The sequence below is a fragment of the Mobula birostris genome, chromosome 27 (genome assembly GCF_030028105.1).
Source record: "Mobula birostris isolate sMobBir1 chromosome 27, sMobBir1.hap1, whole genome shotgun sequence".
NCBI classification, from domain to species: domain Eukaryota; kingdom Metazoa; phylum Chordata; class Chondrichthyes; order Myliobatiformes; family Myliobatidae; genus Mobula; species Mobula birostris.
In genome coordinates, this window is record NC_092396.1 from 30,726,754 (window position 1) to 30,746,628 (window position 19,875).

Here is a 19,875-nt window from a genome sequence, read left to right on the forward strand (position 1 = left end):
AACTGTTCATTTTGAAGTACAGATGCCACCATTTGAGCAAAGTTTGAAATCAGTTTGGATTTTATTTTTTTCCTGTGCGGAAAATTTGAAATCATTAAACTGTCTAACTATTACAGTATTTTCAGCTGGAAAATCATGATATTTTAGACATAAGACATTAACTTGTTCATCGCCAAATGTGAGGTCACAATCTGCAATTGCAGAGAAATCAAAAGCTGACCATTCTTGTACCTCATCTTCAGGAAACCTTTCTTCTAAATGAACACAAAGACTATAAAAGTCAACAGCGAACTTGTATCTACTGTGACGTTTTCTTCACGTTATTGGCTTAGCAAAACTTTAACTTTGTCACTCCACGAAACATTATCTCCCAGATACTGCTTTCCTATCCTGTTAATTTGCCTGGCGCAAAATGGAGTGAATTAATCGGTGTCAGGCCACTCTTTTGCAGAATCTTGCACAGTGCAGCCAGTTCATCAAAGACATCACTTAAAACCTGTCAAGCTACTTTATGTGATGTTTATCAATTGCTTGTGACAGCATTTAGCCACAGGGTCATTTGACTGATCTTTTTCAATAAAAACGTAGTAAGCTATCTACAGGATTTGAAACAGATCTTTGCAAACTTTACGATATGAACACTGTCCGCCAAAGATGGCTACCACCGTGATACAGCTGTACAAACCGGAACAGGAAAGGTAAGGTGTCTGAAGCACCTTCAATAACTCCAAAGGACTGAGGTAGGGTAAATACTGAAAGGCTTTTATTTGCTGCACAATACGACTTCCATGTTGAGTGTCTGCCCCCGGACTGAGGGGGAGGGGCAAGGCAAATCACCTTTATTCAGGGTACTGTGGGAGGAGCCACAGGGGCAGTCAGCAGAGGGGTGTGTCCAGACAGGTAACCCAGTTACAACATATATATGGTTTACCACAGTGATGTAAATTAGTGACGTGCATTGTGGTATTTGGAAAACTGACTAACTAGTTAACAGAAACATTTAGCTAAAAGATTACTTTCAATAAGTATAATTATTAATTACTACATTATTTTAGGTAACTAACCTTTTGTGCGCATATTAATTTCCTTTGTGTGCTGGTTCAAAAGCATGTGTGCGCGCACAGGCACACAACTTAGAGGGAACATAGCTCACCAAGTCTATCCCTTCCATCAACCAATCATGTACATCATTCTCATTTAATTCTCCCCACATTCCCATAGACTCCTGCCAGATTGTATCACTCACCTGCATGTATGGGACAATTTATATTTAACTAGGTATAACTTGGCATGTGGGAGGAAGTAGAGCACCTCTGGGACACCAACATGTCCACAAGGAGAACATGCAGTTCCCTCACAGACAACACCCAAGGTCAGGATCAAACCTAGGTCTTTGGAACTAAGAGGCAGAGCGTTAACTACTGCTCTACTGTGGCACTATAGCGAAGCAAGTCCATATTAAACAAGGGACCTTCCTGGCGAATGCAAGTCTTTGTACTTTTCTACTTCTCAAAGAACTCATCAGGAGAGCAGAACTGAATGCAAAATGCATTGAAATTCCCAACGTAGGGAGAGTGAAGTGAATATATTGGGAAAACTGACTCTGAACTCCTGAAAATCAAGGGACGTATTTCCTTTACATTAAGTAAATGCTGAGATGCACATATTAATGCAAGAACGATTTACTTTTATAGTGCAACTCTCATGTCATCAGGATATGACAAGATGTACATAGTTATTTAATTGTAGTTACCATTGGAATGTGGATAAAGCAAGGGTCAATTTACCTGTGGCATACTGACAGTATAGTACTGATCAGATAAATTGTACAGGTTGGGGGCTAAGTATTGCCTGTGATACTTAGGCAGTTCTCCCATTCTCAAAATAATATCATGGGATATGTGAGATTCGGCACACAAACAGTGCAGTACCCCCACTGTAATAGACTGCGAGGATTGGTGATAAAAGTTAATGAGCATAGGATAAAAATAAATATTGTTCTTTCTGTACTTGAGGCTTCACACAGTTCGTGGTGTTACAGGTTGATTTACATACTGATGGATCAGATACAGATGTCACGCTAGATTCTATTTTGCTAGTTTGGGTGCCTATTTTGAACCAAATATGGGCTCTTTCAATTTTGTACTTCAGTTTCTGTGTTTTTGCTCGTTCTTTCTTTTTTTTAATATAATTTTTATTAAGTTTTCAAAGTGATTACATAGAAAGATAATGTCTACCCTCCCCCCTCCCCTTAACCCTCCCCCCCCCGATATATACCCCTACCTGAAAAAAAAGAGAGAGAAAAAAAAGAAAAAGAAAGAAGAACTGCCTGGATATTTGAAGGTTTCCACATGCTCCATGGGATTCAAAATAAATTTAGTATATTTATTTATTACTTTCCCCAAGGGACCAACATCCTTATCATCGGAGTAACTAAATATGCCATCCTATCTTTTGTAAATACAGGCGCCAAATATTCAAAAATGTATCATATTTATCTCTTAAATTATAAGTAATTTTTTCAAGTGGAATACAACTAGACATTTCATTGTTCCAATGATTCATACTTAAATACGAATCTGATTTCCAAGTAACTGCTATAGCCTTCTTGGCTACTGCCAATGCAATTTTTATGAATTCTTTCTGATATTTATTCAGTTTAAGTTTGGTTTTATCCCTTCAATATCACCTAATAGAAATAATACAAGGTTATGTGGAAGTTGAGTTCCAGTAATTTGTTCCAATAAGACTCTTAAATTTATCCAAAAAGGTTGAATTTTAGAACAAGACCAAGTAGAATGTAAGAAAGTACCAATTTCTTGATTACACCGAAAGCATTGATCAGATAAGTTTGAAGCTCGTTCTTTCTTCTTGTAGTTTGCGCGATTTGATTTTTGCGGATGGGGGGGGGATTGATGCTCTTGTTGCTGTTTGCACGATTTTTTTTGTGCGGGGGAGGTAGATGTTTTTCTCTTTGAACAAGTTCTATGGTTTTCTTTGTTTCATGGCTGTGGAGAAGATGAATCTCAGGGTTGTATACTATGTATATACTTTGACAATAAATGTACCTTGAATCCTTTGAATCTTTCATTGGTAATATGTAACAAAATTATATGCATACATTAATGTATAAAAGAGGTCTTTTTTGCCCTCAGGAAAACCATCTGCTGTTTTCTACTATTGAGGACATCCTGGCATCGAGACCACATGATGATGAACTATGCAGATGCTCATTGTGATTTTCCCAACTAATACTATGCTCAGTTTCTACAGGAGGTTGGGGGGAGGTGGTGAATGATTTTGTATCTTGGGCCACTTTCCAATTCATTGCAGACCTGTCAAGCATTTGAACCACAGCAGTTATGATTTGTGTTGCCCACACCTGGTCTAGTTGCATAGTGTTTGCCATCATCACCATCACTGTGACAAGCTATCCATCCTGGATCCATCCTGTCAATGGAGTTACCAATTTGTCTGATGTGCGGCCACAGGTTATCGGAGAGATGGCAAGAAACAGGAAGAATAAGTAGGCGTGCAAGCCTCAGCCAGCCTTGCACAGATGTGTAGGCTTAGCAGATCTTGTTTTCAAATATCTTGGATGAATGCCATTGGGCATGTACATAAACCACTAAAAATTTGCATACTGTATTTTCTTCAGACATAAGGCCCTGCTGTATTTCAGCTTTCTAAAGAATTATTGGAAAGAACCTTTATTGGGTTTGTTGCTAACTAAAATGTACTCCAGGGGCAATGGACCAATTAAGCTGTCAGGTATAATTATAGTAAAAAATCTCTATAAAAAAGGAAGCAATTAAAATGACCCTGGGGACCATGCTGTGGAAAGATTATTCAATGTACAATATACTACATTAATTGGAATATAAATCATTTTAAACTATTCCACCTTAGAGACAGAGTCCATATGAACTTGTTTGCTTTTTATTTGTTAATAAAACATTATGAACTTACATGGGACACAGGAGTGAAATTATACAGAAACCCAGAGCACACATGGTTGGGTACAAATGAATGAACTCATACCATTTCCAATTACTCCATTGCTAAGGAACTTCAATACTGAATGACACCAAGGGGAGTAATATTCTGGAGCTGGCGGTCATGACTTAACCAGGAGAAAGGCGACTGAAGACAAGCACTTTTGCTAGCCCAGTTTGGTTCTTGTAATGGAAACCAGTTCTTGTTCCTCCTATGTTGCAAATATACCATCTAACACGTTCTTCATGTTCCCTATATTTACTGTGTAATCACCCCCTTTAGCCTATTTTTTCCAGATCTATAGACACTTCTCTTTCCTCAATCTTACCTTGCCCCTAATACATTTGTGATTCAAAATCTAATCTAGCTCCTGCTCCATAGGTACTTGACAGCTTGTCTCATCCTTCCAATCAGCACCCGTGGACATTGAGTTTGGTCTACTAAAATGAAGACACTTGAGCCAACATCCAGTTGACGGAGAGAGCACAGCAATTATTCCGGAACTGTTACCTGGGGAGGCATATTTTTTATTGCTGTCCATTTGCCTAAAAGAGATTAATTTTATATGTGATGTACTGACATTCAACGTACATGACCAATATTCCACCCAGAAAAGGGGAAGGAGCATAAATCTTCATAAATGGGAACTAAATAAGTGTGAAGTATTACACTAGCTTGGAGAATTAAACTTCACTTAACTTAAATCAAAGTTATGTTGCTTTAGCCCAAAGCGTATACTAGAATGGAAATAGGAAATGAGAAATTATTTTGTTCCGATCATCTTTTCATCCCTCTTGAAGGTTATGTTCAGTAAGGCTTCTCCTGTTAGGTTATGATTTTGTAATAATCACATATTTCATGTGCTGAATATGTCAATGTGAATTTCAGGCACTCTGACTTTGAGCTCAGATTTGGCTTCATCCAATGTCAGCACATGGATACCACCCAGAAGAGGTGCTTATCCTTTCCCCAATCTAGTCTTTGATCAAATGCAACATCTTTAGCCCAATTAAACTCAGATGGGTATCAAAGATTAATTCAGAGACTTTCCTCAATTCATATGACAACTGAGCTAGCTGAACTGAAGGGACTGTGCTGGTAATAGTAACATCAGTTAAAGTTTATCAGTGTTAGTTCAATAGTCAGCATTTTGAGTGGGATCTTAAACTTAATGCAGGAAAATTATTCAAAGAAATTGTATGTTAACAATCTGAAAGCTAGAAGTAGGAAGGTAAAGCAAGGTGAAAAACCAAGGATTCACGGAATTGCATAAGAACCAAATGAGTGCATTACTCAAGTGTACTGTGAGCAGACAAGTAATGAGGTATTTTTAGGCCATTTCTTGTTCTTAAAGATGCACAGTGTTCTTCTGAGAGTCCCTCTACCGATAATGTGTGTACAAGTTTATATTTCAAACCACAGGCATGTTCCAGTTTCCCAGTATCTAAATCAGCACCATTTATGTTTATGAACTGGAGACTGGCAATAAAAATTGGAACAAGTCCACATGTTATTAAAAATGTGACTTCGGCTGCTGTTGTGTAACAATGGTTCTTTAAAGCACTTAATTGGCAAATTACACAGGTATGACTAAAATAAAATTCTGGCCACAAACTTGCATTTGCCACTTGCCTTTGGGGTTAAAGATCTGCCAAGATAAAAACTAACTAGTGAGATCTTGCAGATATCATTGCCTCCTTTCAAGCAGAGTGTCTATTTTATGTTTGGTAAAGCAGGGCTTAATATTACATAATTCTGAAAACAGCTTCTTCTAGTCCACACTTTAACTATTTCAGGAATCACACTTTATTTTAAGTATTCATATGTTTTTTCCTTTATTATTTAATTTAATAAGGACATAAGCAACTATAGTGATCATTTGCATTTAGGAAACACATTGAACATTAAGGAATGTCCATAGATTTTCCAGAAATAAACATAGGGGAATCAGATACTGGGACAGGAAAGAGGGAATTAAGAGAGGAGTCTGAATCTTAGTCGAAGTGACTGCTTTTGAAAATGCTTTGAAAGGTGGGACGGAGGTAGAGAGCTCTTTAGAGAGAGTTACAATGACAGGGTTTGTCAGTGGAAGTTTTTACAAATATTAGTGGAAGGAAGTAGAAGGGATGTTTCAAAATTTCAAAGTTTCAAAGTACATTTATTATCAAAGCACGTATACAGTATACAACCCTGAGATTCGCCTTCTTGCAGGCAGCCACAAATAAGGAAATGTAATTGAACCTATTTAAAGAAAAATCCCACACAACAAAGACCATCAAACACCCATCGCATGAAGACGCAATTGGATTCAGTGCCAATCACTTAAATAAATGGGTTAATTTTCTTTGTAAAGTTGGCAATCAGAAGAGTTTCACACAATCACATGAAAGGTTTCATTATTAAAATCACACAGTACCATTTCAATGCCAGAAAGCAGTCCTGCATTAGTTCCAGGAGTTTAGCTCTCCTTTCAGATAGCCCACCCTGACTTCATGGTAATAAAAATCACCTATAATTAGAACTTTCCCTTTCCCCAATGTACTCCCCATTTACTGAAATAATTCCTCACCAATTTCCTTCTCATATCCTGGTGGTCTATAGCAATTCCTGCTTATTAATTTCCTTTCCTTTTGTGTCAAAGACTTCCACCCAAGTTGATTCAGGCCTCCATTCAGCTGACATTTAATTAATTCTTTCAATAACTGTCAGGCCTGTCGCTCAGTCGTAATACTACCCCTCCTTTGGTGTGCCACTGCTCTGTTCCTTCTGATCAGTTTAAATCCTTATGTATGAAACCTGAACCCAGTATCGTCCTTTCTTGTTTGTCTGAGACCCAAAGTGGTCTAAAGGCCAGTTACATTCGAGTAGTAAAGGCCTAGACTTTCAATCAAATGTAAAAGAAGTACCAAAGTGACAACGTGCAAGGGATTACCACAAGTTTGCCTTGCTTCAATTCACTCCAGGTTTTCCTTCTGGCACCTCATTATGCCCGAAGTATTACCAATCACAATAATTTTTTTTATTAATATATGATGACTGAAAACAGTTTGTAGATCCCCAACATCTGGGTCAGGGATCCCATCACCCACGTCAAGGATTCCCACCACCTCGATTATGCCTTCCTTTAGCTATTGCCATAAGACAGGAGACGCTGAAGCCCGATATCCCAAACTACCAGCTTTAGGAACAGCTCCTGTCCCTCAGTCATCAGGTTCATGAATCTAACTACACAAACCTAATGGCACCTTGGCAATGAAGCACTATGGACTACCTCTGCACTACCAAAGACTTGCCTACAATTGGGTCTTTGTCCTTTTTGTTTGCACCAATGTCTTGGTCTTGCAGTTTTTTTCACTGTTTGGTAATAATTTTATGAATAATTTATGTAGAATTTATGTTCTGTGTGCTGTCTATACCTATGTGTCAGTGATGCTATAGCAAGTAAATTTTCACTGTATTGTTTGTACTTATCTTCACTGTATTTGAGCACATAACAATAAACTCGACTTGAATATTACAACATCGCTAAATTAACCTATGCCTTGCCCTACACCCAATGCTCCTTCTAATTTGTAATGACCACTGTACGCAAAAATCTTGTGCTGTGCAATTTTTTACCCAGTGACAACGACACGCGTGCACTGAATTTTACATATCAAGGTATTCATTTTAACAGCTAGCAAAATACTGTCAATAAGAACGTTGATCTTCTCTGGGTTTGATCATTTTCTCTTTCATTCATCTGCAGTCTCACAAAACATACGTAGCAGGCCTGTAGTGGGTAATGAAGGATTCTCTTGCTGGAGTTTTTGCACACTGTCCGTATGTGATTTGCTTGCTAGATGATACTTCAAAAAGTCAAGTTTCCAAGTATCACTCCACTTCTTCCCACTTTCAAATTCTCTGACAACTTTTGCATCATGAAAACACACAAAGGTAACTCCAGTTTCTGAATTGTACATAAATACTGTATTTCTCATAGCTGCATGTTCCAGACCTCATGAGCTTTCAGTGCAGCAGTTTCCACTGTTCTGTTAAACCATTCCACTTTAAATGAACTAGCAGTTCTTTTGCACTTCAGGCTCTTTGCTTCTTTGGAATTCGACATAGTGAATCAATAATTTCTTCAATAAAAACAGTATAAATATACCAGTTCTAAAACCTGCTGATAAATCATTGCAAATTCCATGTTGTCAGCACTGTCTGCATCAGAAATTGGAAAAGGAAATGCGATTGTGTATGATTGTGAAATATACTTCACATGCCAATGAGGTGGGGGGGCTATGTACAGTTCAAATTCCTTTGTGCACTAGTAGCATTGGATGTGTGCGTGTGCACAGGCGCACACCTTAGCGAGAACACTGCCTGCACCCCTTCACGGGAGGTAATCACTGACTCTTTACTCTTGCTGGTGCTCATTCTAAAGCTTGAAGTGAAAGTCGGTCAGGAATAGAACATGTGCACCGAACTGGGCTCATTATTTGTCCGTCACTCCCCCTTCTCGTCCAGGTTGAAGAAGTGGACACTGGGAAAGTGGTTCTACATACTCACAGACATAGGAGGCCCAAGTGAATTGAGATAGATAAGCTCTGGTACAAGAAGTTCAGGTTAGGTTAATATATATCGCAAACAGCTAGTCCCAGTGGAGAAAAAAAGTGTAATTTCCCTAAGACCAGCGTGAACAGCCACAAGTCTTACCCAACTACACAGATGCGTTTATTCACTACTCTATAAACCTCACATTTAGCACTCATCTAACAGCTTTTTCTACCACTCTCCACCATTTCCCACAGACACACCCAGGAATCAGTGGTGAAATCGCAAATTACAGCTACAAAGGGATCCATGGTCTAAGACGAATTGAAGAAAAGTTGCTGTCCTTCATATAGTAATAGAGACAGAAGCTGATAGCCAAATATTTTTGAAGCAGTGCTGGAGAGAGGGGATGAACACAATGGCACAATAATCTGCAGAAGAAAATAAGCCAAGCCACCCGCCCAGTCAAGTCTGTCTCACCATCCAATATGATCACAATGGCTCTATTTGTGGCCTCAACTCCTCTGCTGTGCCAGTCCCCCTCAACCTTTCATTCAACATGAGAAGAAATCTCTACAAATCTCAACAGTCAACCCCTTATCTTGCAATAATAGATGGATGAGCTGCATAAGAGCTAGTGCAAGAGCTAATAGCTTTAATAAATAGGTTGATATTTGGTAAAGTGGCAATCTGTAGAGAACATAGGATCTGAGATCACTGAAGATGGTGGTACAAACCTAATTCTCCTTTACAGTTCCTCTGATAAGTATGTCCCTGTTATGCTTCACATCTTTTAACCATGACCATGCCCTTGCAGATTTTTCATTTCAGATCCTCTGGAAATCAGGTCAGCGGTGAACATAGCTCATGAAGCTTTGGAGTTGCTCCATCAAATAATCCCAGCTAGTAACTTTTATCCTGACACGGCACATCAAAGACCAGAAGTGGGACTTAATGGGGTTACTCACTGTACGTAGCCAAGTCAGGGAAAGAAAACCTTGCATGCCAGCTCCTTGGCCAGTAGTCTCATGCCAGCCCTTCTAGGAAGGGACTAAGATCGCGTGCACAGTCATGAAGAAACATGAGGCTTGGTCAGGTCAAGTCTGTTGGAAAGTTTGTGCAAACATGGGATATATGAGATGGGAGCCAAGTTGCAGCCTGAAATGGAAATGGAGCACGGCAATATGACAATCCCATATCAATACCCTTCAGACCAAGATGGTTGCCTCAACTGGCCACTGAAATCACAGCCTCCATTGCAGGCCAGGATAAGTTACCACAGAGTGAGTGCAGCAGTGCCCTGTTTAATGCCGTGCATGCTCAGACTGTCCACATCATTTCTCTGGATTCCAGTATCACAAGATACAACATTCTGACAGTCCGTCCTTCAAAGTATTACATGATTCCTGAAACTTCGTCTCAGGGAAGTAGCATGAATTTGCAGACCGCTCCCAGAAAGGCAGCTTCCTTGCTTTCACTTACCCTCACTGCTGCCAGAGCAGAAGGCTATTGCCAATGACTAAACAAGGAATCCCAAAAACAGGTTGTCTCGACCTAGAACTATTTCTGACCTCCCTTCTCATCCAAATGTGGTGTACTCCAATGCACCTGCCAACGTGGCTGCAGCCACTGCAATGAGTCAGAAACATAGGCAAAAGCAGATGAATAACCAGTGCAAAGAGACTTGCTGCTGTGTCAGTGGTGATGGATCTATTAGTTTATGCTGCAATGAGCATAGGTGCACCCTGCAACAGGGTAAAAATCAGTTAAGGCAGGGGTCCCCAACTTTCTTTGCACTGCAGACCGGTTTAATATTGACAATACCAGGTGGGAGGAGAAGACGGCAGTGCGACGCAGCACAAGCAGCTCTCTGGTGAAATGATATCATATCTGTTAAATAGGGGCCGTGGACAATTCTGATTTGATGGAGACAGATGTGAAAGCACAGAGGAACATCTGGAGAAATTTCTGAAATGCCGGTTCGCTGCCGCTGTTACTGGGCGATTGAGACTCTTCCGGAGGGAAGGCCCCAAAATCCCCGGCTTTGCCTGCTGCTGGCGACCGAGGCTGAGGTTGAAGTGTTCGGATAGAGATGGTGCTCGGTACTTGGTGTCGGAGGGCTGATCGGAGGCTCAAAGTTTTCAGACGACTCAGAGTCGGACTGTGGTCGGGCATGGCAGGGAGAGTTTTCTTCCTTCTCCCGTCTGCGTGAGATGTGGGACACTCGAGAGACTTTGAACTTTTTACTGTGCCATGGCCTGTTCTTCATCAAGTTATGGTATTGTTGCACTGTTGTAATGATATGTTATAATTATGTGTCTTTTGTTAGTTTTTCAGTCTTGGTCTGTCCTGTGTTTCTGTGATATCACACCGGAGGAATATTGTATCATTTCTTAATGCATGCATTACTAAATGACAATAAAAGAGGACTGCGTGTCCTCATAATCTAATATTCTTGCGGACTGGCCGACCGGTGGTGGGGGTGTTCGAGTAGGGTTAAACTCACCTCAACATGTCTTTTACAGTTAGGGTTGCCAACTTTCTCACTCCCAAATAAAGGACAAAAATAGCAGTCAAATACAGGACACGAGTGAAAGACTACCATGACCATGAAGTCTTGATCGAGCACCTGTGTGCGCATGTGCGTACGTGCCGATTTTTTTCCACAAATCAGTTTTGACTTAATCTTCTCGACTATACCGTACATACATTATTTCTGCTTTATATGGGCTGTGTATTTATCATATCATTCCTGGTTTTATGATATGTTAGTGTTATTTTAGGTTTTATGTGTTATTTGGTATGATTTGGTAGGTTATTTTTTGGGTCTGAGAAGGCTCAAAAATTTTTCTCATATAAATTAATGGTAATTGCTTCTTTGCTTTACGCCATTTCAGCGCGAAAGGTTTCATTGGAATGTTCTACCTTAGCAGGGGAAATATGGGACAAGGGCAGTCCCATTTGGGACAAATCAGTTTAGCCCAATATACAGGATGTCCTGGCAAATACGGGACAGTTGGCAACCCTATGTTCAAGTTCAACAGTGTGTGATAGGGAATGAGGAAAGGTGTAGCTGACTCATATCGTTTCCTTGCGGCCCGGTAGCACATGCTTTGTGGCCTGGTACCAGTCGGCTGCCCGGTGGTTGGGGACTGCTGAGTTAAGAGAGTGCTTAAAAACGTGGGAAAGGGAGTTCAGTGAAGGAAAGTGAATGGTTATGCTTTTCAGTGGAAGAAATCAAAAGGCAGACTATTATCTAAATGGAGAGAGATTGTAAATGACTGGAGTACTGAAAGACCTGAGGTCTTCCTGTGCATGAAGTATAAAATGTTAGTGGGTAGATGCAATGAGTAACTAAGAAGGCAAATGGCATATTGGCCTTTATAGCGAGGGAAATGGATTAAAAAATAGAGGAGTATTGCACAATTGTACAGGGTGTGGGTGAGACTGCACCTGGAATGCTGTATACAGTCTTGATCTTACAGCCTTAAAAAGAAAGAATATTCTAGCATTGGAGGCAGTCCAGAAGAGATTCACGAGATGAGAGGGTTGTACCATCTTGAACAACCAAAATTGTTTTGACATGTATTCTTTGAACATAAGATGAATGAGGCATGATCTTATTAAAACATATAACATCCTAAGGGGACATGACAAATAGATGCTGAAATGTTTCTACGAGTGGAAAAATATCAAATTAGAAGCCATATTTAGTAGATAAAGGAACAATCACTTAAAATTGAAGTGCAGGTATGTAGGAATTTCTTCTTACACGGGGTGGAGGTAAGATCACTGGATTCTTTAAAGAAGAGGTAGATAATTTTTTGGAAGTCTTGGGAAATGAGGCTCTGTGGAATTGGCATGGAAGGGGAGTTGAGAGCTGGGGGTAATCTGCAGTGAGCATATTAAAAGGCAGGGCAGCCTTGAAGGACTAAATGCCCTGTTGCTACTCCTGTTTTCCAATGTGCAGTTCTGTGTGTGCATGCAAGCTCAGCAGTTGCTCCATGCTGCAGCACGGACTGCTCCTCTGATGGCCAAAGTAATTTAATGTCTGTTCCAGTTCAGGCTTTCCTGTGGCGACCTGCAGGATATATTGTTTGTGGCGAATGGAAAATAATAATGTCACCAAGCGTAAGTGGTGAGGCATCCTGGTGATGGAGATGGTCACTTCCATATACTTGTGCTAAATTGTCACTCATCCCAAGTCTGAGCTGTACTAGATTGCCCCTGGGTGGAATGAAAATTATTTTCATACAAAAGTTGATTTTTGTGAGGGTCACAATCAAACTCAAGTGCAGGAATCACAGAGGTTTCGGCAATGCAAACAAAACACAAGACTCATTACAGAAAATAACCTGCAAAATTAACAAGAACTCAGACGAGCTATACAGAGTCTCGAAGAACTGAAATCAGTCACGATACACAGAAAAACTCGGTCTGAGTTTCACCAGACATGGATCCACAATGACTGAGCAAAGAGTGGTTGGCATGCCCCCCTGAAATATACCCTGGAGCACGTAGGAATTTAGGGCCAATCATACAGCCCTGGTGTCCAGATGAAACAATAATCCCCAAAGGCCAAACAACTATAATACAAGACACTGAAAATACCGTGCTAACTTAATAACCCCAAATTGAATAAAAGTGATAAATGCTGAGAGCTCAACAATCCCCACGATACCAAATGAAACATCTGCAACACCAGATCTAGTCCAAAGACAAACAATTAGACATAAAAAGTAAACAATCCAATGAACACTGCATACCCATGAGGTTACACCAAGAAAGTACAATCCACATACTAACTGAAAAGTATCTTTTTCTTTTTAAAAAAGATCCCTGGTTGTGACAGATTTTAGTGAGACATTAATCATTTCCAGAGAAATTTCCTGGGCTTGTTTTGATCACTGTAGAGTAAGGGTTCCTAACCTGGTGTCCAGAAACATAGAAACATAGAAAATAGGTGCAGGAGTAGGCCATTCGGCCCTTCGAGCCTGCACTGTCATTCAGTACGATCATGACTGATCATCCAACTCAGAACCCTGTCCCTGCCTTCTCTCCATACCCCTTGATCCCTTTAGCCACAAGGGCCATATCTAACTCCCTCTTAAATATAGCCAATGAACTGGCCTCAACTGTTTCCTGTGGCAGAGAATTCCACAGATTCACCACTCTCTGTGTGAAGAAGTTTTTCCTCATCTCGGTCCTAAAAATCTTCCCCTTTATCCTCAAACTGTGACCCCTTGTTCTGGACTTCCCCAACATCAGGAACAATCTTCCTGCATCTAGCCTGTCCAATCCCTTTAGGATTTTATATGTTTCAATCAGATCCCCCCTCAATCTTCTAAATTCCAGAGAGTATAAGCGTAGTTGATCGAGTCTTTCATCATATGAAAGTCCTGCCATCCCAGGAATCAATCTGATGAACCTTCTTTGTACTCCCTCTATGGCAAGGATGGTTGGGGTCCATGGCATAATAAAAGTTGGGAAGTCCTGCTCTTGAGGGCTTGAAAGTGATTTTTTTTTGGGATGATTTTTCCATATTACCTCATACCTTTTCATTGTTGATTTATGGTGGGTTTGTGTGATGTGAAGCATCACATTAGTGTGGGGCAAATTCACAGTACCAGAAGATCTTTCAGTTTGGTATATGCAGTGTATTGTTCTATAGACACAATCCCATGAGACTGACAATAAGTCAGGTTCAAAAATAAAAAAGGATGGGAGAATTTACCAGAAATACTCCCTGCTTTATCCTCAGTCTTGAAGTACAGACCCAAAGTTACGACAAGGTTCTGTTTCTGAGAGTAGCTCATAATTGGAATTTTTCATAAGTCAGAAACAACAAAAACAGTGTGCAGTCGAGGAGGTCACAGAAACAGCTGTGCTGGGAGAGTGAGCAGGGTGGGAAGAGTGGTCACCAGCCAGCCTCACTGCTTTAGTGAGCCTGATCACTGCTTCCAGCTCTTATCGGTGTGACCCAGTCCCCAACTGGGTGGCTTGAGGAAGGGGGAGAAAAGCCAGAAAGGAATGCCTCATGCCTGCAGCCTAGCAGCAGTTGTTGAATCCGTCTCCAGCCATCCCATGGTCTCCTAAATGCTCTTTCATTTGTATAGGGTATCGATAATCAGGTGTTCATTACCCAGGGAGAGTCTGCAATTTGAAATTATAGTACAGTATAATTGATCCAGGTACTTTTCTCTGAGCTAAGACTGGTCAGAATCGTTGCTGTAACGCACACCTTGTAGCTGTTCTTGGAGTTCATGGATGTTGATTGGAGATAGTGTTGGTGTTGTCGCTGATAAAGTTCTATAGTTCAATAGTCAACTGGCACATGCTAGGCATCCGTTAGTCTCATGAGACCATGGATTTATGCCTTTGAAGGTTTCCAGGGCAAAGTTGTATGGAAGACAGACGGTTGCCCATGCTGCAAGTTCTCCCCTCCCTATGCTACCGATGTTGTCCAAGGGAAGGGCACTAGGGCCGATACAGCCTGGCACCGGTGTCATTGCAGATCAATGTGTGGTTAAGTGCCTTGCTCCAGGACACAACATGCTGCCTCAGCTGAGGCTCGAACTAGCGACCTTCAGATCACTAGACTGAAGCCTTAACCACTTGGCCAAGTGCCAACACTATAAAGACTACAAATATATGAAGAGATATATTGTTCAAACAGTATTGCTTCTGATTTTCAGAAGAGACAAGCGGGTCAATGATAAAAGGGCAACAGAATTTCCAGATAAATGCACTGGGAAATATCAGATTTCCAGTAATCAATTCAGAAACATGTCACCGAATCAGAAGTGGAGAGAGTGAGCAATTTCAAGTTCCTAGGGGTCAATATCTCTGAGGACCTAACCTGGACCCAACATAACGATGCAGCTATAAAGGAGGCAAGACAGCGGCTATATTTCATTAGGACTTTGAGATTTGGTATGTCACCAAAAATACTTGCAAATTTCTACAGATGTAGCATGGAGAGCTTTCTAACTGGCTGCATCGCCGTCTGGTGTGGAGGGGCTGCTGTGCAGGATTGGAGTAAGCTGCTGGGACTTGTAAAATTAGTCAGCTCCATCATGGGCACTATCTTCCAAAGTATCCAGAACATTTTCAAGGAGCAGTGTCGTAAAAAGGTGGCAACCATCATTAAGGACCTCCATCACCCAGAACATGCCCTCTTCTCACTGCTACCAACAGGGAGAAGGTACAGAAGACTGAAGGCACACACTGAATGATTCAGAAACAGCTTCTTCCCCCCTGCCCTCTGACTTCTGAATGGACATTGAACCCATGAACACTACCTCACTACTTTTTTACTTCCTGTTTTTTGCCCTACTTACTTAATTTAACTATTTAATATACACTGTACATATACTTACCATAATTCACATTTTTTCTCTTTATTGTCATGTATTGCACTGCACTGCTGCCACAAAGTTAACAAACTTCACAACATATACCTGTAATATCAAACCTGATTCTGATTTGAATTATTCCAGTTGTCATGTCAAAATTAAGACAATACAGCACCTGCACTGTTTTAAGATCAAGCTTGCCAATTTTGTTGTTTGCCAACTTGCAGGCAACTGAAGGACTATATCTGGGGAGTGCATGACAGTAAATATGGGGACAAAGAGAGAATAAGATTGTGAATTATTATGGATCTTATACTTACTATTACCTTTCTACAGGTACACCCTGTGACTCTTGGCTGTGTTTCAGATCCATCCAATATTCTAATTGGGATCTTCTGATGTACATTAAATTTAAAGTAATTTTGAGATAACAATGGGTGTAACTTTATACCGCTGCTCCACCTATTAGTATTAACTATTTAGCTAGTCAGTAACTCATTAGGGACTTCTATACCAGTGGTGTATTTGATGCGATACAAAACTGAAACATTCCCTGGCACTATGAAGTCCACTAATACCCTCCTTCCATCTCTTTCATGCCATCACTTTGAATCTATGCTCAGTTCTGTAGCAGCTGATGTGCTCTTCAGGTCATTTCTTACCCAAGTCAGAGGATAGGAAAGGGTGTCAATGCTTTCTCAGAGACCTTGAGATTCAATGAAGTGACGTCCAATCTCAAGATGGCCACCATCTCAAGCCTGAAAGGCGTGGGGTGAGCACTGTGATCCCAGATGTGTCATCCAGTCATTGGAGGAGACGTTAAACCAAAAGGTGAAGGGCAGTTAACAGCTTGAACATCTCTGTGATCAAAGTGGATCCAAACTGTAATAGAATCAAAGCTCTCCCTTCTCACTCAGGTGGATGCAAAAGATCCAATGGCAGTACTTGAAGCAGATCAGGATCTCTCAGGGGATGTCACTAAAACTTATTGCTTGATTGTTAGCACATTGTTGTCTGTAGGAGTCTGCTGGCAACACATTGGCTGCAGTGTTGACTGTACTACAGGACTACTCTTCAAGAATGCTTCATTGACTGCCAAATTCTGAGGAATGTCCTTAAAGGGTTCCCTTTAAATGCAAGTCATGCAATTACATCTGCTCCCTTTATGTAAGCAAAGCAAAAATGTGTGGAAGAGAGGAGGGAATGCTTTAGATATAGAAGCGCTTCTCTTCCTGCATTTCATTTCACTCCTTTGCTGAATTCTGTACCACAATCCATCTCTTTAACCATTAATGGTTCGATGCTTTTCTTCCCAAGCTTATCTCCCTAACAGAATATCTCTTTGGTCCCCTTTATTCCTTATCTCCACTTGGCACTGACACCCAGCTGTACCTCACCACCAATACCATTGTAACTGTACTTCCAGCAGCCAGTCTATTATCAGGTGGTGGTTATTTCCAAACCCTCATCACTGACAAACAAAGGATGTTTCTACATATCCACTTGCAATAAAATTGGTATGGCGTATTTCTCTCTCCCATGCCAGCTGCACATTCAAGGCTTTGAGGTGAGCTACTCGTGTTCTATTGGTACTTACCCCTCCATCAAATCTCGCAACGTTCTGTGGACGTGCCCATTGAACAATCCCATCCACATTCACCACCTGCGTCTTGAGCCTTTCTGCGACTGACCTGTCCAATGAACTCCAACATGCTCATATCACATGCTCAGTTACTGTGCTATTCAAAGTCCCACAGAAGGTGGTGAATCTGTGGAATTTATTTCCACAGATGGTTGTGGAGGGTAAGTCATTGTGTATATTTAAATTAGAGGTTGAAAGGTACTTAATTAGTAAAGATGTCACAGTTTACGGTGAGAAGGTGGGAGAATGGGGTTGAGAGAGAAAATAAATCAGCCATGATTGACTGGCAGAGCAGACTCGATGGGCCGATGGACTAATTCTTCTCCTATGTCCTTGGGTCTTATCTGCAGTATCCCCAGTGATCGTGACTAGATTTTTGCAGCCTAGAACAATTAACCTATTGATTGCATTTAGTTGGAATACTTAAAGAAGGCTTCAACGGTGTTGTAATATTTTATAATCCAGTATTACATTCAGCTTTTATGTAAAATGGTGAACATGTTATATACAGTAGCTAGTCAGTATCAATATACGCAATCAATATTCAATTGTTCAACTCACTTTCTATGACTTAAGAAATCCTACCATTTGGAAGTGCTCAGTGGTGGTGATCAGGAAGGAAATTTATGCGCCATATACAAGCAGTATATACTGGATTTCTCCCTTTAGTGTATAGGAGCATTCAATGAGTGCAGAAGCCAAGCACGCTTGATGGTGCCAACCATTCTGGCTCTATCTTGGCAAATGTGCTTCCATCAGATGTTTCTGTTGGCATGAAGGGAGAGTCAATATCCAATGCTTCATTGTGAAGGGATCAATCTGCCAAGGGCCTTTGCAGAAGTAATGTTTGCAGAAGGTTAAGGAGAAATGTTTCAAGCTGAACACTGTGCTTGTTCTGTTTTTTTTAAAAGAGGAAGCTAGGTGCTTGAGCTAGAAAGCGTGAATTTGAAAATGAAAAAGTCTGCCTCGGCAGTACTGACTGACACGACATTTCTGAAGTGAAATTAATGTCTGGACCATGATGCTAATTTATTTCATATGCCAATTTTGCTCAAAAATGTAACTTCAACATTATTGTTAGGTTTTTGCCTATAAACCAGGCATCAATTTCCAATTCGGAGGACTTCTAGGCTCAGTTATGACATTTTTATTATAAATAGAATGGATGTGCCTGGGTCACAGGAACACTTAATCTTACTATTTCTACATTTATTTCACCATCTGTTAATACTTAATTATAAGGCCATAAGACCATAATATAGAGGTTGAGAAGTAGGCTATTTGGCCAATCAAGTCTGCTCTGTCATTTCATCATGGCTGATCCACTTTTCCCCTCAGCCCCAATTTCTTGCCTTCTCCCCATATCCCTTCATGTTCTGACCAATCAAGAATCTATCACCCTCTGCCTTAAATATACATAAAGACTTGACCTCCACAGCTGCCTGTGGCAATAAATTCCACAGATTCACTACTCTCCGGCTAAAGATGTTCATCCTCATCTCCATTCTAAGAGGATGCCCTCTAATCTGAGGCTGTGTCCTCTGGGTTTAGAGTCTCCCACCATAGGAAACATCTTCTCCACATCCACCCTATCAAGACCTTTCACCATTTGATAGGTTTCAATGAGGTCACCCCCTCATTCTTCTGAATTCTAGTGAATTCAGACCCAGAACCATCAAATGTTTTTCATATAGCAAGCCATTCGATCCTGGAACAATTTTTGTGAATCTCCTTTGAATCCTCTCCAGTTTCAGCATATCATTTCTAAGATAAGGTGCCCAAAACTGCTCACAGTATTCCAAGTGAGACCTCACCAGTGCTTTATAAAGTCTCAACATGATATCCTGGCTTTTATATTCCAGACCTCTTGAAATGAATGCTAACATTGCATTTGCCTTCCTTGCCACAGACTCAACCTGCAAATTAACCTTTAGGGAATCCTGCATAAGGACTCCCAAGTCCCCTTGAGCCTCAGAATTTTGTATTATCTCTCCATTAAGAATATAGTCAACCATTTCATTTCTTCTACCAAAGTTCATGACCATATACTTCCCAACACTGTATTTCATCTGCTGCTTCTTTGCACATTCCCCAAATCTGTCTAAATCCATCTGTAGCCTCTCTACTTCATCAAAACTATCTACCCCTCCACCTGTCGTTGTATTATCTGCAAACTTAGCAACAAAGCCATCAATTCCATCATCGAAATCATTGACATATAATGTAAAAAGAGTTGGTCCCAATGCAGACCCCTGTGGATCACCACTAGTCACTGGCAGCCAACCAGAAAAATCTTCCTTTAATCCCACTCTTTGCTTCCTGCTTTATCCAATTAGTCACTGCTTT